This window comes from Macaca fascicularis, chromosome 7 (assembly GCF_037993035.2).
Source record: "Macaca fascicularis isolate 582-1 chromosome 7, T2T-MFA8v1.1".
Lineage (NCBI taxonomy): Eukaryota > Metazoa > Chordata > Mammalia > Primates > Cercopithecidae > Macaca > Macaca fascicularis.
This window is the reverse complement of record NC_088381.1, coordinates 141,935,132-141,952,982: the sequence shown is the minus strand read 5'-3', so window position 1 is coordinate 141,952,982 and position 17,851 is coordinate 141,935,132. Positions and strand designations below refer to the sequence as shown.

Below are 17,851 nucleotides of genomic sequence, written 5' to 3'. Positions count from 1 at the left end.
TACTTTATAAACTCATCTGTAACTTTATTTGGGTTTACCTTAGAAGCCATGTTTCTCTTCATAAATCATTCTTGAAATCACCTTATAGCAGATGGTACTTTATAGGTAAAACAGACTAAGTGAACAGCTTTAGATTTTGTTTTTACATAGCCTTTAGAATCCTAAATAAATATATTATTATCCAAACTGTACTAAAGGGAATAATCAGTGTTTCTCTTGGGAGTTACTTTTTTTTTTTTTTTTTTGAGAGGTAGTCTTGCTCTTTCGCCTAGGCTATAGTGCAATGGCACAATCGTGTCTCACTTCAGCCTCCACCTCGCAGATTCAAGTGATTCTCCTGCCTCAGCCTCCCGAGTAGCTGGGATTACAGGCACCAGCCACCATGTCTGGCTAATTTTTGTATTTTAGTAGAGATGGGGTTTCACCATGTTGGCCAGGCTGGTCTTGAACTCCTCACCTCCGGTGATCTGCCTGCCTTGGCCTCCCAAAGTGCTGGGATTACAGGCTTGAGCCACCCACACCTGGCCAGGAGTTACTTTCATCCTGCTTTTTTATTGCATGTGCTGCAAATATAGAATTCTGCTAAACTGACATTTTCTTGTGATATTAAGACTAGTTCAGATCTCTGCAGGGGCATTTTAAGAAATCCTGGTGGTCAAGGATTTAATCTTATCACTTTTAGATAAATTTTAAAAATTTAAAGCATTCACTGTTTTACTTATATACAAGATACATTACCACAGATAATTATTTATTTATTTAATTTATTTGTTTATGAATGAATGACAGGGTCTCACTGTGTCACCCAGGCTGGAGTGCAGTGGTGCAATCATGACTCACTGCAGCCTCAACCTTCTGGGCTCAAGCAATTCTCCCACGTCAGTCTCCTGAGTAGCTGGGACCACAGGTTCATGCCACCATGCCCAGCTAACTTTTTCTTTTTTTTTTTTTTTTTTTGGTTAAGACTGGGTCTCACTATGTTGCTCCTGGGCTCAAATGGTTCTCCTACCTCAGCCTCCCAAAGTGCTGGGATTATAGTTGTGAGCCACCATCCTTGGCCATATATTTTTGAGGTGGGGTTTTGTTATGTTGCCCAGGCTGAACTTAAGCTCCTGAGCTCAAGAGATCCTCCTACCTCAGCTTCCCAAGTAGCTGGGACTACAGGCGTGCACCACTATGCCTACAAATAATTATTAACTACTGTGACTTTATTTGCAAAATATCCCATTTTTATTAGTTGTCCATCCCAACAGAGCCACAGACTAAAAGTTGTCTAAGAAAACTTACCTGGGCTGGGCACAGTGACTCACATCTGTAATCCTAGCACTTCGGGAGGCCGAGGTAAGAGGATTGCTTGAGCCCGGGATTTTGAGACTGGCCTGAACAACATAACAAGATCCTGTCTCTAATTTTTTAAAAAATCAAAGAAAAATTACCCAAATTTTAGGCCCACTTGTCTGCATTTTCATGTCATGGATCTGTCAAACGTTCATTCATTTAAGAAACATTTAATGAGGCCGGGCGCGGTGGCTCACTCCTGTAATCCCAGCACTTTGGGAGGCCGAGGCGGGCGGATCATGAGGTCAGGAGATCGAGACCATCCTGGCTAACACAGTGAAACCCCGTCTCTAATAAAAATACACAAAATTAGCCGGGCGTGGTGGCAGGCGCCTGTAGTCCCAGCTACTCGGGAGACTGAGGCAGGAGAATGGCGTGAACCCGGGGGGCGGAGCTTGCAGTGAGCCGAGATCACACCACTGCACTCCAGCCTGGGCGACAGAGCGAGACTCCATCTCAAAAAAAAGAAAAGAAACATTTAATGAATACCAATTGTATAACAACCTGTCTGATAACTTGATGGGTACAGTAAGGAACAAGAGAAGGCCCTTGCCCTCAAGTTGTTTACAGTCAGATGTGTAAAGCTCTGACCTGGATGTTGATCTCTGAGAATATACAACCTCATTGTCACCCATCCACAAACACTTAACAGTAAACAGTACCAAGCAGGGATTGATAAAGGAGAGACGGTGTAGACTAGGGGTGTCCAATCTTTTGGCTTCCTTGGGCTACATTGGAAGAAGAAAAATTGTCTTGAGTCACACATAAAATATACTAACACTAATGATAGCTGATGAAGTTAAAAAAAAATCACAAAAAAGATCTCATAATATTTTAAGAAAGTTTACGAATTTGTGTTGGGCTGCATTCAAAGCCGTCCTGGGCTGCATGCGGCCCATGGGCTGTGGGTTGACTAAGCTTGGCCCAAACCCTAGGTGCTATTGACTTTGGAGGCATTTAAGACTGTCGTAGTCAGGGAAAGTTTACAGAAGGAGATGGACTGAAAGCAGAGGGAAGTTCATCTGGGAAGTTAGAACAATGTGAGCACAATTCAGAGTATGCTTAAACTCGAGCATTGTTTCCTAAAGTGTGGTCCACAGACCGGTAGCATCAGCATCATCTGGTAACTTATTAGAACTGCAGTTTCACAGGCCCCACCTGAGACCTACTGAATCAGAAATACTGGCAATGAGGCCCAGCAATCTGTGCCCTCCAGGTGGTTCTGATGCATGCTAAAGTTTCAGAACCACTAGACGAGAGCAGAGGGTTATTGTATGGAATGAGTAGGCCAAAAACTCTAAAAAGGCAGGCTGGGAACTCATTGTAAACGACTTAGAATGTCAGGCAGGGAATCTGTCTTTTATCCTGCAGACTAGAGCCACCAGCTTGTGACTTGGCTGGATTTGGCTCATAGAATGTGTTTTCTTTGGCCTGAAAGGTGGGTTTTTGGGGGATTTTAAATGGAATTAGTTGTCATCATTTAAAAATCAGCAGATTTTACAAAGAAATCTGTGCTTTCAGCTTACCTTGAAAAATCAGAAGACCTGGCAGAATGGGGCCTACGTTCCATTATGGTAGCAATTGGTGGGAATAGCAAGAAGCCACACCTTCAGATGGGACACATGCTCTCCAGTTTACCACAATCCCTACCAGTTCCTTTTGTCTTACACACACCTTTACTTATTTACATTTCCTGCCCTTTGCCTGTAGGTATTTGAGTTTGTAACTTCTGTTGTGGACAGTGAGACATTAATGAAAATTTTGAGAAGCAGAATGACGAGATTTATGTATTTGTTAATTTATTTAACAAACATTAAACAAACATATATGCCAGATGGTACTCTGTTAAGTAATCAGTGTTCAAAGATGAATGAGTCGCAGCTAGCACCAGTGGCTCATGCCTATAATCCCAGCACTTTGGGAAGCCAAGGCTGGTGGATCACTTGAGGTCAGGAGTTCAAGACCAGCCTGGCCAACATAATGAAACCCCCTCTCTACTAAAAATAAAAAATTAGCCAGGGATGATGGTGGGCACCTGTAATCCCAGCTACTCGGGAGGCTGAGGCAGGAGAATTGCTTGAACCTGGGTGGCGGAAGTTGCAGTGAGCCAAGATCATGCCATTGCACTCCAGCCTGGGCAACAGAGCAAGATGCCATCTCAAAAATAAATAAATAAATAAATAAAGTTTACTTTGGAGACCCTATAGTTAGAATTTATAACATTGGTTGCATGAGTCATATCCATAATTCAAATCCTGTCTTCAATGTGTCATCTTCAGATTTATGTTGTGTAGGTAAGTTTAACTTTTTTGTTCCTGAGGGAATAGAAAATAATATATAAACTCAAATTCTTCAAGTGATTCTTTCACCTTAGTCTCCCAAAGTGCTGGGAGTATAGGTGTGAGCCACCAAGCCCCCATCTGCTTGGTCCCTTTTAACCACATACTCGTGCGTGTAATAGTAGCTACTCATTGATTATATTGTGGAACATATGGCTGGCATTTTATTTTATTTTATTTTATTATTATTATTTTTTTGAGACGGAGTCTCGCTGTCGCCCAGGCTGGAGTGCAGTGGCCGGATCTCAGCTCACTGCAAGCTCCGCCTCCTGGGTTTTACATCATTCTCCTGCCTCAACCTCCCAAGTAGCTGGGACTACAGGCGCCCACCACCTCGCCCGGCTAGTTTTTTTTTTTTTTTTTTTTTTTGAGACAGAGTCTAGCTCTGTCGCCCAGGCTGGAGTGCAGTGGCCGAATCTCAGCTCACTGCAAGCTCCGCCTCCCTGATTTATGCCATTCTCCTACCTCAGCGTCCTGAGTAGCTGGGACTACAGGCGCCCACCACCTCGCTCGGCCAGTTTTTTGTATTTTTTAGTAGAGACAGGGTTTCACCGTGTTAGCCAGGATGATATCGATCTCCTGACCTCGTGATCCGCCCGTCTTGGCCTCCCAAAGTGCTGGGATTACAGGCTTGAGCCACCGCGCCCGGCCTGGCTGGCATTTTAGCAGCAAAAAAAGACCTCACATCTCAGCTCACTGCAGCTTCAACCTCCCACATTCAAGCAATCCTCCTGTCTCAGCCTCCCAAGTAGCTGGGACTACAGGCACATGCCACCACACCTGGCTAATTTTTTGTATATTTTGTAGAGATGTGGTTTCGCCATGTTGCCCAGGTTGGTCTCAAACTCCTGAGCTCAAGCTAACTGCCTGCCTTGACTTCCCAAAGTGCCAGGATTATAGGCATGAGTTACCACATCCAGTCTGTGTACTTTACTTACGAATTAGCTCTTTAGGCATTGCCTTCTCCACCTTTACACACACATATACACCAGCTTCTAGAGGGAGTGTGACTTGCGTCTCTTGCTGTTGGTGACTTTTTTTTTTTTTTTTTGGAGACGGAGTCTCGCTCTGTCGCCCAGGCTGGAGTGCAGTGGCCGGATCTCAGCTCACTGCAAGCTCCGCCTCCCGGGTCTACGCCATTCTCCTGCCTCAGCCTCCCGAGTAGCTGGGACTACAGGCGCCCGCCACCTCGCCCGGCTAGTTTTTTGTATTTTTTTAGTAGAGACGGGGTTTCACTATGTTAGCCAGGATGGTCTCGATCTCCTGACCTCGTGATCCGCCCGTCTCGGCCTCCCAAAGTGCTGAGATTACAGGCTTGAGCCACCGCGCCCGGCCTTGGTGACTTTTTAAATGAGCTGGATGTGTGGTAAAGTAGCTGAGGTTGTAATTTGAGTGAGAAGAAAGTGTAGGGAAGGAGAAAGAGCAGGAGGGCATTAGATTACAAGTCAGGAGATGAGCTTGATGATGTGGATTCCAAAGCCTGGAAAGATTAGAAATGAAAATGTAGAAGAGATAACTGAGTCAAAAATAGGCATACTGACAGCAGAGAAAAAAAGGAAACTGTTCTCATAATTATTCATTTCCATCTTACACAGGTTGAAAAAGTGATATAATAGTTAAAGGAACAAAGGAGAAAATTCAGAAGGAAAGAAAAAATTGGTAAGTAACATATATAATACTTCACTTTTTCTTAGGTCAGATTTCTGCAATTTCTGCTTTGTTGTTCCTAGCTGAGAGATCACAGTAGATGGAAAAGGGTCCACAAGGCACTGAAAGAGCTGTCACAAAGTCCAGTAGCCTTATTCTGTTGGAGAGGCCCTCATTTGCTTATGTTGACTTGAAATTCTAATAATTATGGCTTATATATAATAATAATTATGGCTGATTTACATCCTACAACAGATTTAAAAAGAAAATTAGGAGGTAATGGTGGTTTATTGAAGGAGTTGGGCACATGACAATACTGATCAGTGATAATAGATAGCATGATGTCAGAAAAAACTAGCTCAGAAAGGATAGCAAGCTGGGACCATTTGGTGACAGAAGGGCAAACAGTCCTATAGACCTACTGTAGCCCTTGGAAGCATCTCAGTTTTACAGGAAAACATAACTGATAATCATAATCATGACTCTGAACTATAAATAAAAGGTGGTATTCCCTGTGGGAAATTATATAATTCATAATGGAAACACTTTTTTTTTTTTTTTGAGATGGAGTTTTGCTCTTGTTGCCCAGGCTGGAGTGCAATGGCTCAATCACAGCTCACTGCAACCTCCGCCTCCCGGGTTCAAGTGATTCTCCTGCCTCAGCCTCCCGAGTAGTTGGGATTACAGGCATGGGCCACCATGCCCGGTTAGTTTTATATTTTTAGTAGAGTCGGAGTTTCTCCACGTTGGTCAGGCTGGTCTCAAACTCCCGACCTCAGGTGATCCACCCGCCTCGGCCTCCCAAAGTGCTAGGATTACAGGTGTGAGCCGCCACGCCTGGCCGAAAACACTTTTACCAAACACTGTTAAAGTGTTATAGTGGAGCCAGGTATGGTGGCTCATGCTTGTAATCCCTTGAGAGGTTTGGGACGTGGGAGGCTGAAGCTGGAGGATCACTTGAGTCCAGGAGTTTGAGACCAGCCTGGGCAACATAGCGAGACTCCTTTCTCTATAAAAAAATTGAAAACACGGCCAGGTACGGTGGCTCACGCCTGTAATGCCAACACTTTGGGAGGCTGAGCCGGGCAGATCACAAGGTCAGAAGATCGAGACCATCCTGGCTAACACGGTGAAACCCCATCTCCACTAAAAATACAAAAAATTAGCCAGGTATGGTGGCAGACGCCTGTAGTGCCAGCTACTCGGGAGGCTGAGGCAGGAGAATGGCGTGAACCCAGGAGGCGGAGCTTGCAGTGAGCCGAGATCACGCCTCTGCATGCCATCCGGCCTGGGCAACTCAGTGAGACTCTGTCTCAAAAAACAACAACAACAAAAAAAATTGAAAACACATAAAAATTATCTGGGCGCAGTGGTTCATGCCTGAAGTCCCAGCCCTCTGGGAGGTTGAAGCAGGAGGATTGCAGGAGTTCAAGGCTACAGTGAGCTGTGATTGTTCCATTGCACTCCAGCCTGGGTGACAGAGCAAGACCTTGTCAATAAAAATAAGTTTTTTTTAAAACCCGAAGTTTCTTTGGTATTTAGAAGGAAAGCATCTTGAAGGCAGATTTGGTGGGGGAAAGACAAATTTGGGAAAATGAAATTATGGGGAACCACTATTCCTTCCTTTATACATGAAACTATCATTGTAATATTTTTATCTTTCTCATGTTTTTCATTTTGATTTAACTGTTTGAAGCAGTAGCTATTTCTCAGTTGATGACAAGAAAGAGAAAATGTTTTATTCTCTTCCCAAAGTTAAAATCCAATATAAACGGTGCCCAGTGGCACTGATCCTAGTGGCAGTTACTCTTCTGTACATAGTGCCTCCCACAGTGGATATGGGTTTCGAGGCAGACAGAGCTCATCACCTCAGATTTTCATTCTGTTTTTTCATTGGGGCAATATGAACCCCCTCCTGATTGATATCTTCTTATCTAAAGGACTTTGATTCTTAATGAATGGGCAGGAAAAGACCTCCTGATATGTGAAGAAAGAGAGGCAACAATAGCAACAGCTTTCCTGAGGAGTGATTATTGTAGTGAAGTCAACCCTGAAACAATGGAGAATGAGGTCATGCCTGACTCATTTTGTTATTATACCCAGATGAGTTCATTGTGCAGAATGGGCTTTCTTGACACTTGTCTAATGACGTTTTGATTAAAATGAAATAATGTGCATACAAAAATGACCTGTTTACAGGAAAGAATTATGTATTTGTTGGTAACTACCAGTGACATCAATTCTCATTTCTTAATTGGCAGATACAGTATTTGATTTTAGGGTTAGACTTTAAAGGATATATCCAGCCAGGCATGGTGGTATGAGCCTATAATTCAAGCTACTTGGAAGGCTGAGGTGGGAGGATCACTAGGCTCAGGAGTTTGAGACCAGTCTGGTCTCAAGAAAGAAGACCCTGTCTCAAGAAAGAAAAAATAAAAGGCTAGGCCACACGTGGTGGCTCACGCCTGTAATCCCAGCACTTTGGGAGGCTGAGGCAGGCAGATCACAAGGTCAGATCGAGACCCTCCTGGCTAACACAGTGAAACCCCATCTCTACTAAAAATACAAAAAAAATTAGCCGGGCGTGGTGGCCGGAGCCCGTAGTCCCAGCTACTCAGGAGGCTGAGGCGGGAGAATGGCATGAACCCACGGGAGGTGGAGGTTGCAGTGAGCCAAGATCGTACCACACTGCACTCCAGCCTGGGCAACAGAGCGAGACTCTGTCTCAAAAAAAAAAAGAAAAGAAAAAAATAAAAAATAAACGGCTATATCATTCAACTAGCCCTCTGATCTGTGAATCTATTCTGGAAACATGATCAGATTTGGAGCAAGGACCCTTCCCTCCCTACCAGTTTGAGACAGCTCATATTGTTGGAAGTTCATTCTGTTCAGTCTCTTCCCCAGGAGGTTGCATGTTCACTGGTCTTATTGTATGTAAGTCCTTGACAATGATCTAAGAAAACCTGAGTTTAAAAAAATTTTTTTTTCTTTGTCCGGGGTGGTGGCTTATGCTTGTAATCTTAGCACTTTGGGAAGCTAAGGTGGGCGCATCACTTGAGGTCAGGAGTTCAAAACCAGCCTGGCCAACATAGTGAAACGCCATCTTTACTAAAAATACAAAAAAATTAACTGAGTGTGGTGGTGGGTGCCTATAATCCCATCTTCTTGAGAGGGTGAGGTAGGAGAATCACTTGAACCTGGGAGGTGCAGGTTGCACTGAGCCGAGATCACACCACTGCACTCCAGCCTTGGCGACGGAATGAGACTCCATCTCAAAAAAAAATAAAATTTTTTTTCAACACAAGGTCTCACTTTGTTACCAAGGCTGGAGTACAGTGGTGCAATCACAGCTCACCACAGCCTCAAACTCCTGGGCTCAGGAGATCTTCCTGCTTTACCCTCCAGAGTAGCTGAGACTACAGGTGTGTGTCCACCATGCTCAGCTCAAAAGCTGACTTTTAAATAAACCTTTTTATTAGTTTTGTTGACTTGAAAAATATTGCTATAAAATTTTTCTATGGTTTTCAAATCTGTTCCAGTTGTCAGTCTTGTCCCTTTTCACCAAATACCTCTTCAGTACCTTTTTTCCCCCCCCCCCCAAGATAGAGTCTTGCTCTGTCACCTAGACTGGAGTGCAGTGGCATGATCTCAGCTCACTGCAACCTCTGCCTCCCGGGTTCAAGCAATTCTCCTGCCACAGCCTCCTGAGTAGCTGGGACTACAGGCATGCACCACCACACCCAGCTAATTTTATATATATATATATATATATATTTTTTTTTTTTTTTTAATTATACTCTTAAGTTCTAAGGTACATGTGCACAACGTGCAGGTTTGTTACATATGTATACATGTGCCATGTTGGTGTGCTGCCCCCATTAACTCGTCATTTACATTCGGTATATCTCCTAATGCTATCCCTCCCCCCAATTTTTTATATTTTTTGTAGAGACGGGGTTTCATCATGTTAGCTAGGATGATCTTGATCTGATCTCGTGATCCGCCCTCCTTGGCCTCCCAAAGTGCTGGGATTACAGGCGTGGGCCACCGCGCCCGACCGTACCTAATTTTTTTTTTTTTTTTTTTTTTTTTTTTTTTTTTTGAGACGGAGTCTTGCTCTGTCACCCAGGCTGGAGTGCAGTGGCCGGATCTCAGCTCACTGCAAGCTCCGCCTCCCGGGTTTACGCCATTCTCCTGCCTCAGCCTCCCGAGTAGCTGGGACTACAGGTGCCCGCCACCTCGCCCGGCTATTTTTTTGTATTTTTTAGTAGAGACGGGGTTTCACCGTGTTAGCCGGGATCGTCTCTCGATCTCCTGACCTCGTGATCCGCCCATCTCGGCCTCCCAAAGTGCTGGGATTACAGGCTTGAGCCACCGCGCCCGGCCATTTTTTTTTTTTTGAGACGGAGTCTTGCTCTGTCTCCCAGGCTGGAGTGCAGTGTCATGATCTTGGCTGACTGCAACCTCCGCCCCCTGGGTTCAAACGATTCTCCTACTTCAGTCTCCTAAGCAGCTGGGATTACAGGTGTGCACCACCACACCCAGCTAATTTTTTTAGTTTTAGTAGAGATGGGAATTTGCCATGTTGGCCAAACTGGTCTTGAACTCCTGACCTTCAGTGATCCGCCCCCCTCGCCCTCCCAAAATGTTGAGATTATAGGCATGAGTCACCACGCCTGGCCAGTTGTTCATTTTTAAGAGTTAATATCAGCCGATGTGGTGGCTCACACCTATAATCCTAGCATGTTGAGAGGCCGAGGTGGAGGATTGCTTGAGGCCAGGAGTTTGAGAGCAATCTGACCAACATAGTGAAATCCTGCCTATATTTCTTTTCTTTTTTTCTTTTTTGAGACCGAGTCTCGCTCTTTTGCCCAGGCAGGCATGAGCCACCGCACCTGGCTTATTTCTTTTTTTTTTTTTTTCTTTTTTTTTTGGAGACTGAGTTTCACTCTGTCGCCCAGGCTGGAGTGCAATGGTGCGATCTCGGCTTACTCCAACCTCCGCCTCCCGGGTTCAAGCGATTCTCCTGCCTCAGCCTCCCAAGTAGCTGGGATTACAGGCATATGCTACCATGCCCAGCTAACCTGTCTTATTTCTATATATTATTTTTTTCTTTTTTTTTTTTTTTTTTCTTTTGAGACGGAGTCTCGCTCTGTCGCCCAGGCTGGAGTGCAGTGGCCGGATCTCAGCTCACGGCAAGCTCTGACTCCCAGGTTCACACCATTCTCCTGCCTCAGCCTCCCGAGTAGCTGGGACTACAGGCACCCGCCACCTCGCCCGGCTAGTTTTCTGTATTTTTTAGTAGAGACGGGGTTTCACCGTATTAGCTAGGATGGTCTCGATCTCCTGACCTCGTGATCCGCCCGTCTCGGCCTCCCAAAGTGCTGGGATTACAGGCTTGAGCCACTCGCCCGGCCGGACTATATTATTTTTTTCTAAGAATAAACAAATGAACAAAAACAGTTAATATCATTGGAATAACATGCAGTTCCTAAAATAAGAAGTATGTAAGATGTGTTTATTGAAATATATATATGGTATACTGGGAAAAAAAAACCCACAAAATATTACACAAATACTGATTACATCTTACAGTAGCCAGCCTCCAAGATGCTCCCCAATGATGCTCACCTCCTAATATTCATGCCTTTGTGTAGTCCCCTTGTACATTTCGTCAGGGTTGGTCTGTATGAGCATTAGAATATAGAAATAAGACAGTGTATGACTTCCCAGACTAAGTCATAAAAGACATTACTGCATCTGCCCTGCTCTTCTTGGATTGACTGCCCTGGAGGAAGCCAGCCACTGTGTTACAAAGATATTCAAGCAACCCTATGGAGGATCTACACGGGGAGCTACTAAGGCTTCCTGCCCACAGCTGGCATCAACTTGCCAACCATTGAGTGAGCCGTCTTGGAGGTGGGTCTTCCAGGCCTAGTCAAACCTTCAGATTGACTGCAGCCCCAGCCTACATCTTGACTACAATCTCATGAGAGCCCCAGAGCCAAAACTATCCAATTAAACCACTCTCACATTCCCAAACCACAGAAATGGTGAGATAGGCCGGGCGTGGTGGCTCACACCTGTAATCCCAGCACTTTGGGAGGCCAAGGCAGGTGGATCTCCTGGACTCAGGAGTTTGAGCCTGGCCAGCGTGACAAAACCCCATCTCTATTAGAAATACAAAAATTAGCTAGTGTGGTGGGGGGCGCCTATAATCCCAGCTACTTTGGAGGCTGTGACAGGAGAATCGTTTGAACCCAGGAGGTAGAAGTTGCAGTGAGCCAAGATCACACCATTGCACTCCAACCTGGGCAACAGAGGGAGACTCTGTCTCAAAAAAAATAAAAAAGGGATGAGATAATAAGTATTTTTATTGCTTAATAAATGTACTTATTTACTTACTTAATTTATTTTTTGAGACAAGGTCTTGCTCTGTCTCCCAGGCTGGAGTGCAGTGGCATGATTCTAGCTCACTGCAGCCTCGAACAGCTGGGCTTAAGTGATCCTTCTACCTCAACCTCCTAAGTAGCTGGGACTACAAATGTGCATTACCATGCCTGGCTAATTTTTTCATTAAAAAAATTTTTTTTTTTTTTTTTTTTTTTTTTGAGACGGAGTCTCGCTCTGTCGCCCAGGCTGGAGTGCAGTGGCCGCATCTCAGCTCACTGCAAGCTCCGCCTCCCGGGTCTATGCCATTCTCCTGCCTCAGCCTCCCGAGTAGCTGGGACTACAGGCGCCTGCCACCTCACCCGGCTAGTTTTTTGTATTTTTTAGTAGAGACGGGGTTTCACCGTATTTAGCCAGGCTGGTCTCGATCTCCTGACCTTGTGATCCGCCCGTCTCGGCCTCCCAAAGTGCTGGGATTACAGGCTTGAGCCACTGCGCCCGGCCTAATTTTTTTTTTTTTAAATAGAGAGGGTTTTGCTGTGTTGCCCAGGCTGGTCTCAAGCTCCTGGCCTCAAGTGATCCTCCTGCCTTAGCCTCCCAAGTGTTGGGATTTACAGGCATGAGGCACCATGCCCAGTCAATTTCTTTTTTCTTTCTTTCTTTTTTTTTTTTTTTTTTTGATTCTTCAGCTAACACAGCAGAAGAGGTGATTTATTGTATGGTTGTTACACTCTTCCACAAGTAAACACAGAAATAGTCCAGAATGTCACAGGTCCAGGGCAAAAGACCAACATGGGCAGTTTTGGTTATGAGCAAGGTGGATCTCAGAGGTGATCAGCGATCGGAGGGCGATAAAGTTCTAGATCCGTTGAGACAAGCTCTAGACAGTAGCATGCAGTCCCACAGCTCGTACCAGCATCCCCAGCATCTGGCGTTCCATGTTTCTTCTCCTGTGGCCTCCATGATGCAACAAGCTAGCGGTTTACTTTTGGATCTCTGCCTCATCTTTCTTCTTTTGCGCTTCAGCCTGTGCATTCGCTTCTTCCTCCACTCGGCTCTCATGGTGCAGAGGTGTCCAAGAAAATGGTGCTAAGGCCGAGAGAAACCCAGCCCATTTCTATTGTCAGTTTTTATTGAACTCCACCTTGGGCACTCTTCTAGGTTCTTGGGTTATATCAGTAAACAAAAAGATTTCTGCCCTTGAGGAGCTTGTATTCTATCAGAGGAACACAGACACTAAATATAATAAGTAGCCTTTCCAGTGTGTTAGAATGTGATAAGTGGTGTGGAAAAAAGAAAAAGTAGATCAGAGTAAAGGGAGTTGAGAAAGCAGGTAGAGGTGGGAGCATGTGAAGGAGAGAGGTTATAGTATTAAATAGGTCTCAATAAGAAAGTGACATTTAAACAAGTGTTTGAAAGAGTTGCAGGAATTTATCAAGTGGATATATAGGAAAATAATTTCTAGGTAGTGGGGACAGCTTAGAGTGAAGGCCCTAAGGCAGGAGCCTGAGTTACATAAGCACAGAGATCAGTGTTGGGGAAGAGGGTAAGGTGAAAACTATTAATAGATGGGGTCAGAGATGTAGTGGGGTTGGAAGCAGAAGGCTATTGTCAGGGCCTTGTTTCTCTGAAATGGGGAGCCAGTGCTGGATTTTGCATAAAACAGAGACATACTCTAATTTATATAAAATGATGACTTTGGTTGCTTTTAAAGGGAGACTGACTCCAGTGGGGTGAGGATAAAAGCAGGAAAATCTGTTAGGACAATATTAGCAGATCACATGAAAGATGATAGTGGCTTGGGCGAAGGTGGTAGCAATGGAAGTGGTCAGAAATGGTTGGATTCTGCAAATATATTCAACAGCAGGAAATTAAGATCTTCAAAAGCTCTTGATTAGCTGGGCACAGTGGCTCGACCCTGTTATCCCAGCTACTCAGGAGGCTGACGCTGGAGGATTGCATGAGGCCAGGAGTTCAAGACCAGCCTGGGTAACATAGTGAGACTCTGTCTCTACATAAATAAATAAATAAGCTCTTGGTTGTATATGGGAAGGTCAGACTGCTGTAAGACTTTCACATCCTGATGGAAGTCTCACTTTCCAGCCTCATCCCAGATTATTCTGTGCTCTACACTTGCCTCCCCACTCCCATATCCATCTTTTCCAAGAGCCCTATTAGATAATCTTTCTTGGGTGGCCTAGTAGTTAAGACTGTGGCTCTGGAATTAGACCATCTGGGTTTGATTTCTGGCTCTTTTCACTTAACTGCTATGTGATCTTAAGATACTTAGTTCCTCTAAGCTCGGTTTTCTCATTTATAAAATTGGAATCTTAATAATTGTACCCAACTCACAGAGCAGTAATGTGAAATTAAATGAGTTAATCTATGTAAAATACTTAACATCATGCTTGGCATCTACTAAGATCTCCATAAATATTGGTTACTATTTTTTTTTAAATCTCAGATTATGTTCCTTTGACCACAATCTTTATCCTCTGTATTAAATGCTAACCCTCTTCTTCTATATCATCTTTCACTAGTCTTCTACTTTTTGTTTCTCAAATTCATATAAAAAAATTCTTGGCCGGGCGCGGTGGCTCACGCCTGTAATCCCAGCACTTTGGGAGGCCGAGGCGGGCGGATCACGAGGTCAGGAGATCGAGACCATCCTGGCTAACACGGTGAAACCCCGTCTCTACTAAAAATGCAAAAAATTAGCCGGGCGAGGCGGCGGGCGCCTGTAGTCCCAGCTACTCGGGAGGCTGAGGCAGGAGAATGGCGTGAACCCGGGAGGCGGAGCTTGCAGTGAGCCCAGATCGCGCCACTGCACTCCAGCCCGGGCGACAGAGCGAGACTCCGTCTCAAAAAAAAAAAAAAAAAATTCTTGAGGACGGCTTTTAATTATTAATATTATTTGAGACATGGTCTCACTCTGTCGCCTAGGCTGGAGTGCAGTGGTACAGTGCAATCAGAGTTCACCTCAGCCTCCTCTTCTCAGGCTCAAATGATCCTCATACCTCAGCCTCCCGAATAGCTGAGACTACGGGTGTGTACCACCACACCCGGCCTTTTTTTTTTTTTTTTTTTTTTTTTTTTTGAGATGAAGTCTTGCTCTCTCACCAGGCTGGAGTGTAGTGGTGCGATCTGGGCTCACTGCAACCTCCGCCTCCCAGGTTCAAGCGATTCTCCTGCCTCAGCCTCCTGAGTAGCTAGGCCTACAGGTGCGTGCCACCATGCCCAACTAATTTTTATTTTATTTGTTTATTTATTTATTTTGAGACAGAGTCTCGCTCTGCGGCACAGACTGCAGTGTAGGGGCGCCATCTCGGCTCACTGCAAACCGCCCTTCCCAGGTTCACGCCATTCTCCTGCCTCAGCCTCCCGAGTAGCTAGGACTACAGGCGCCCGCCACCATACCTGGCTAATTTTTTGTATTTTTAGTAGAGACGGGGTTTCACCGTGTTAGCCAGAATGGTCTTGATCTCTTGACCTCGTGATCTGCTTGCCTCAGCCTCCCAAAGTGCTGGGATTACAGACATGAGCCACTGTGCCCAGCCACACCCTGCTAATTTTTTAATATTTTGTAGAGATAGCATTTCACCATATTGCCCAGGCTGGTCTCAAACTCCTGGGGTCAAGCAGTCCTCCCACCTTGGCCTCCCAAAGTGCTAGGATTACAGGCATGAGTCATCATACCTGGCCTCATCATTATTTTTAATTTTCATGTGGATAGGGTCTCACTATGTTGTCCAAGCTGGACTTGCACTCCTTGGCTCAAGTGACCCTCCTTCCTCAGCCTCCTGAGTATCTGGGACTGTGGCCACGTGCCACTGCATGTGACTCTTGAGGAAATTTTTAAATGAAATCAAACTATACTTTTTCTATCATCTGTTCGTAATCCCTCTGGTCTTTATACATATCTGGTCTCTATTCTTTCTGTAGTTATTTCTGTTCATTTTTCATGATCGCTTCAAATGTCATTTCTTTTTTTTTTTTTTTTTTTTGAGACGGGGTCTCGCTCTGTTGCCTAGGCTGAGGTGCAGTGGCATGATGTTGGCTCACTGCAGCCTCGCCTCCCAGATTTGAGCAATTCGCCCACCCCAGCCTCCCGAGTAGCTGGAATTACAGGCATACCGCCACACCTGGCCAATTTTTGTATTTTTCATAGAGATGGGGTTTCACCATATTGGCCAGGCTGGTCCCGAATTCCTGACCTCAGGTAATCCCCCCTCCTTGGCCTCCCAAAGTGTTAGGATTACAGGCATGAGCCACTGTGCCCAGCCATTTCTTTTATATATGTTTATATATATGTTTGGGGTTTTTTTGGTTTTTTTTTTTTTTTTTTTTTTTTTGAGACGGAGTCTCGGTCTGTCGCCCAGGCTGGAGTGCAGTGGCCGGATCTCAGCTCACTGCAAGCTCCGCCTCCCGGGTTCACGCCATTCTCCTGCCTCAGCCTCCCGAGTAGCTGGGACTACAGGCGCCCGCCGCCTCGCCCGGCTAGTTTTTTGTATTTTTTAGTAGAGACGGGGTTTCACTGTGTTAGCCAGGATGGTCTCGATCTCCTGACCTCGTGATCCGCCGGTCTCGGCCTCCCAAAGTGCTGGGATTACAGGCTTGAGCCACCGCACCCGGCCATATATATGTTTTTTAATTGAGACAGGGTTCACTCTGTCACCCAGGTTGGAGTGGGGTGGTGCAATCTTGGCTCACAGCAACCTCTACCTCCCAGGGGCCTCAAGCAATCCTCCCACCTCAGCCTCCCAAATAGCTGGGACTACAGGTGCATTCCACCATGCCTGACTAGTTTTTGTATTTTTGGTGGAGATGAGGTTTCATCATGTTGCCCAGGCTGGTCTTGAACTCCTGAGCTCAAACGATCTGCCTGCCTTGGCCTCCCAAAGTGCTGGGATTATAGGCATGAGCCACTGTGCCTGGCATCAAATACCATTTCTTGATGTGTTTCCAAATCCTCTAGGGAGTTAGTCCTGTGTTTCCAGTTTATTTACCTAGTTTTTGTTTTTTTTTTTCTCTTTGAGACAGAGTCTCGCTCTGTCGCCCAGGCTGGAGTGCAGTGCCTGGGATTACAGGGGCATGCCAGCACGCCTAGCTAATTTTTGTATTTTCAGTAGAGACAGGGTTTCATCATGTTGGTCAGGCTGGTCTGGAACTCCTGACCTCATGATCCGCCCACCTTGGCCTCCCAAAGTACTGGGATTACAGGTGTGAGCTACCGCGCCTGGCCCTTTACTTTTTTTTTTTTTTTTTGAGACAGAGTCTCGCTCTGTCGCCCAGGCTAGAGTGCAGTGGCACAGTCTTGTCTCACTGCAACCTCCACCTCCCAGGTTCAAGCAATTCTCCTGCCTCATGCTCCTGAGTAGCTGGGATTACAGGCACGTGCCACCGTGCCTGGCTAATTTTTGTATATTTAGTAGAGACAGGGTTTTACCATGTTGGTCAGGCTGGTCTCGAACTCCTGATCTATGATCCACCCGCCTCGGCCTCCCAAAGTGCTGGGATTACAGGAGTGAGCCACCGTGCCCAGCCTACTTTTTTTTTTTTTTTCTGAGACGGAGTTTTGCTCTGTCACCCAGGCTGGAGTGCAGTGGCGCGATCTTGGCTCACTGCAGACTCCACTTCCTAGGTTCGCGCCATTCTCCTGCCTCAGCCTCCCGAGTGGCTGGGACTACAGGTGCCCGCCACCATGCCCGGCTAATTTTTTGTATTTTTAGTAGAGATGGGGTTTCACCGTGTTAGCCAGGATGGTCTCGATCTCCTGACCTTGTGATCCGCCCACGTCGGCCTCCCAAAGTGCTGGGATTACAGGTGTGAGCCACTGCGCCCGGCCTTTTTTTTTTTTTTTTTTTTTTTTTTTTTGAGACGGAGTCTTACTCTGTCACCCAGTCTGGAGTGCAATGGTGCGATCTTGGCTCACTGCGACCTCCGCCTCCTGAGTTCAAGCAATTCTCATTCCTCAGTCTTCTGAGTAGCTGGGATTACAGGCCTGTGCCACCAAAACTGGCTAATTTTTGTATTTTTAGTAGATACAGGATTTCACCACGTTGGCCAGGCTGGTCACGAACTCCTAACTTGAGGTGATCTGCCTGCCTCGGCCTCCCAAAGTGTTGGCATTACAGGCG

General features: G+C 45.6%; 1 protein-coding gene across 17 annotated transcripts in view; it reads left to right on the top strand.

The window, feature by feature from the left end:
* The window catches only part of ENTPD5 (ectonucleoside triphosphate diphosphohydrolase 5 (inactive)), a 58,788-nt gene that overhangs the window by 4,009 nt on the left and 36,928 nt on the right, over positions 1-17,851 (top strand). For all 17 annotated transcript variants that reach the window (XM_073997778.1, XM_065549056.2, XM_073997774.1 and 14 more), the window contains exon 3: positions 5,273-5,336. The gene's annotated coding sequence lies outside the window, so the exon portion shown is untranslated. The remainder of the gene's footprint in view (positions 1-5,272; positions 5,337-17,851) is intronic.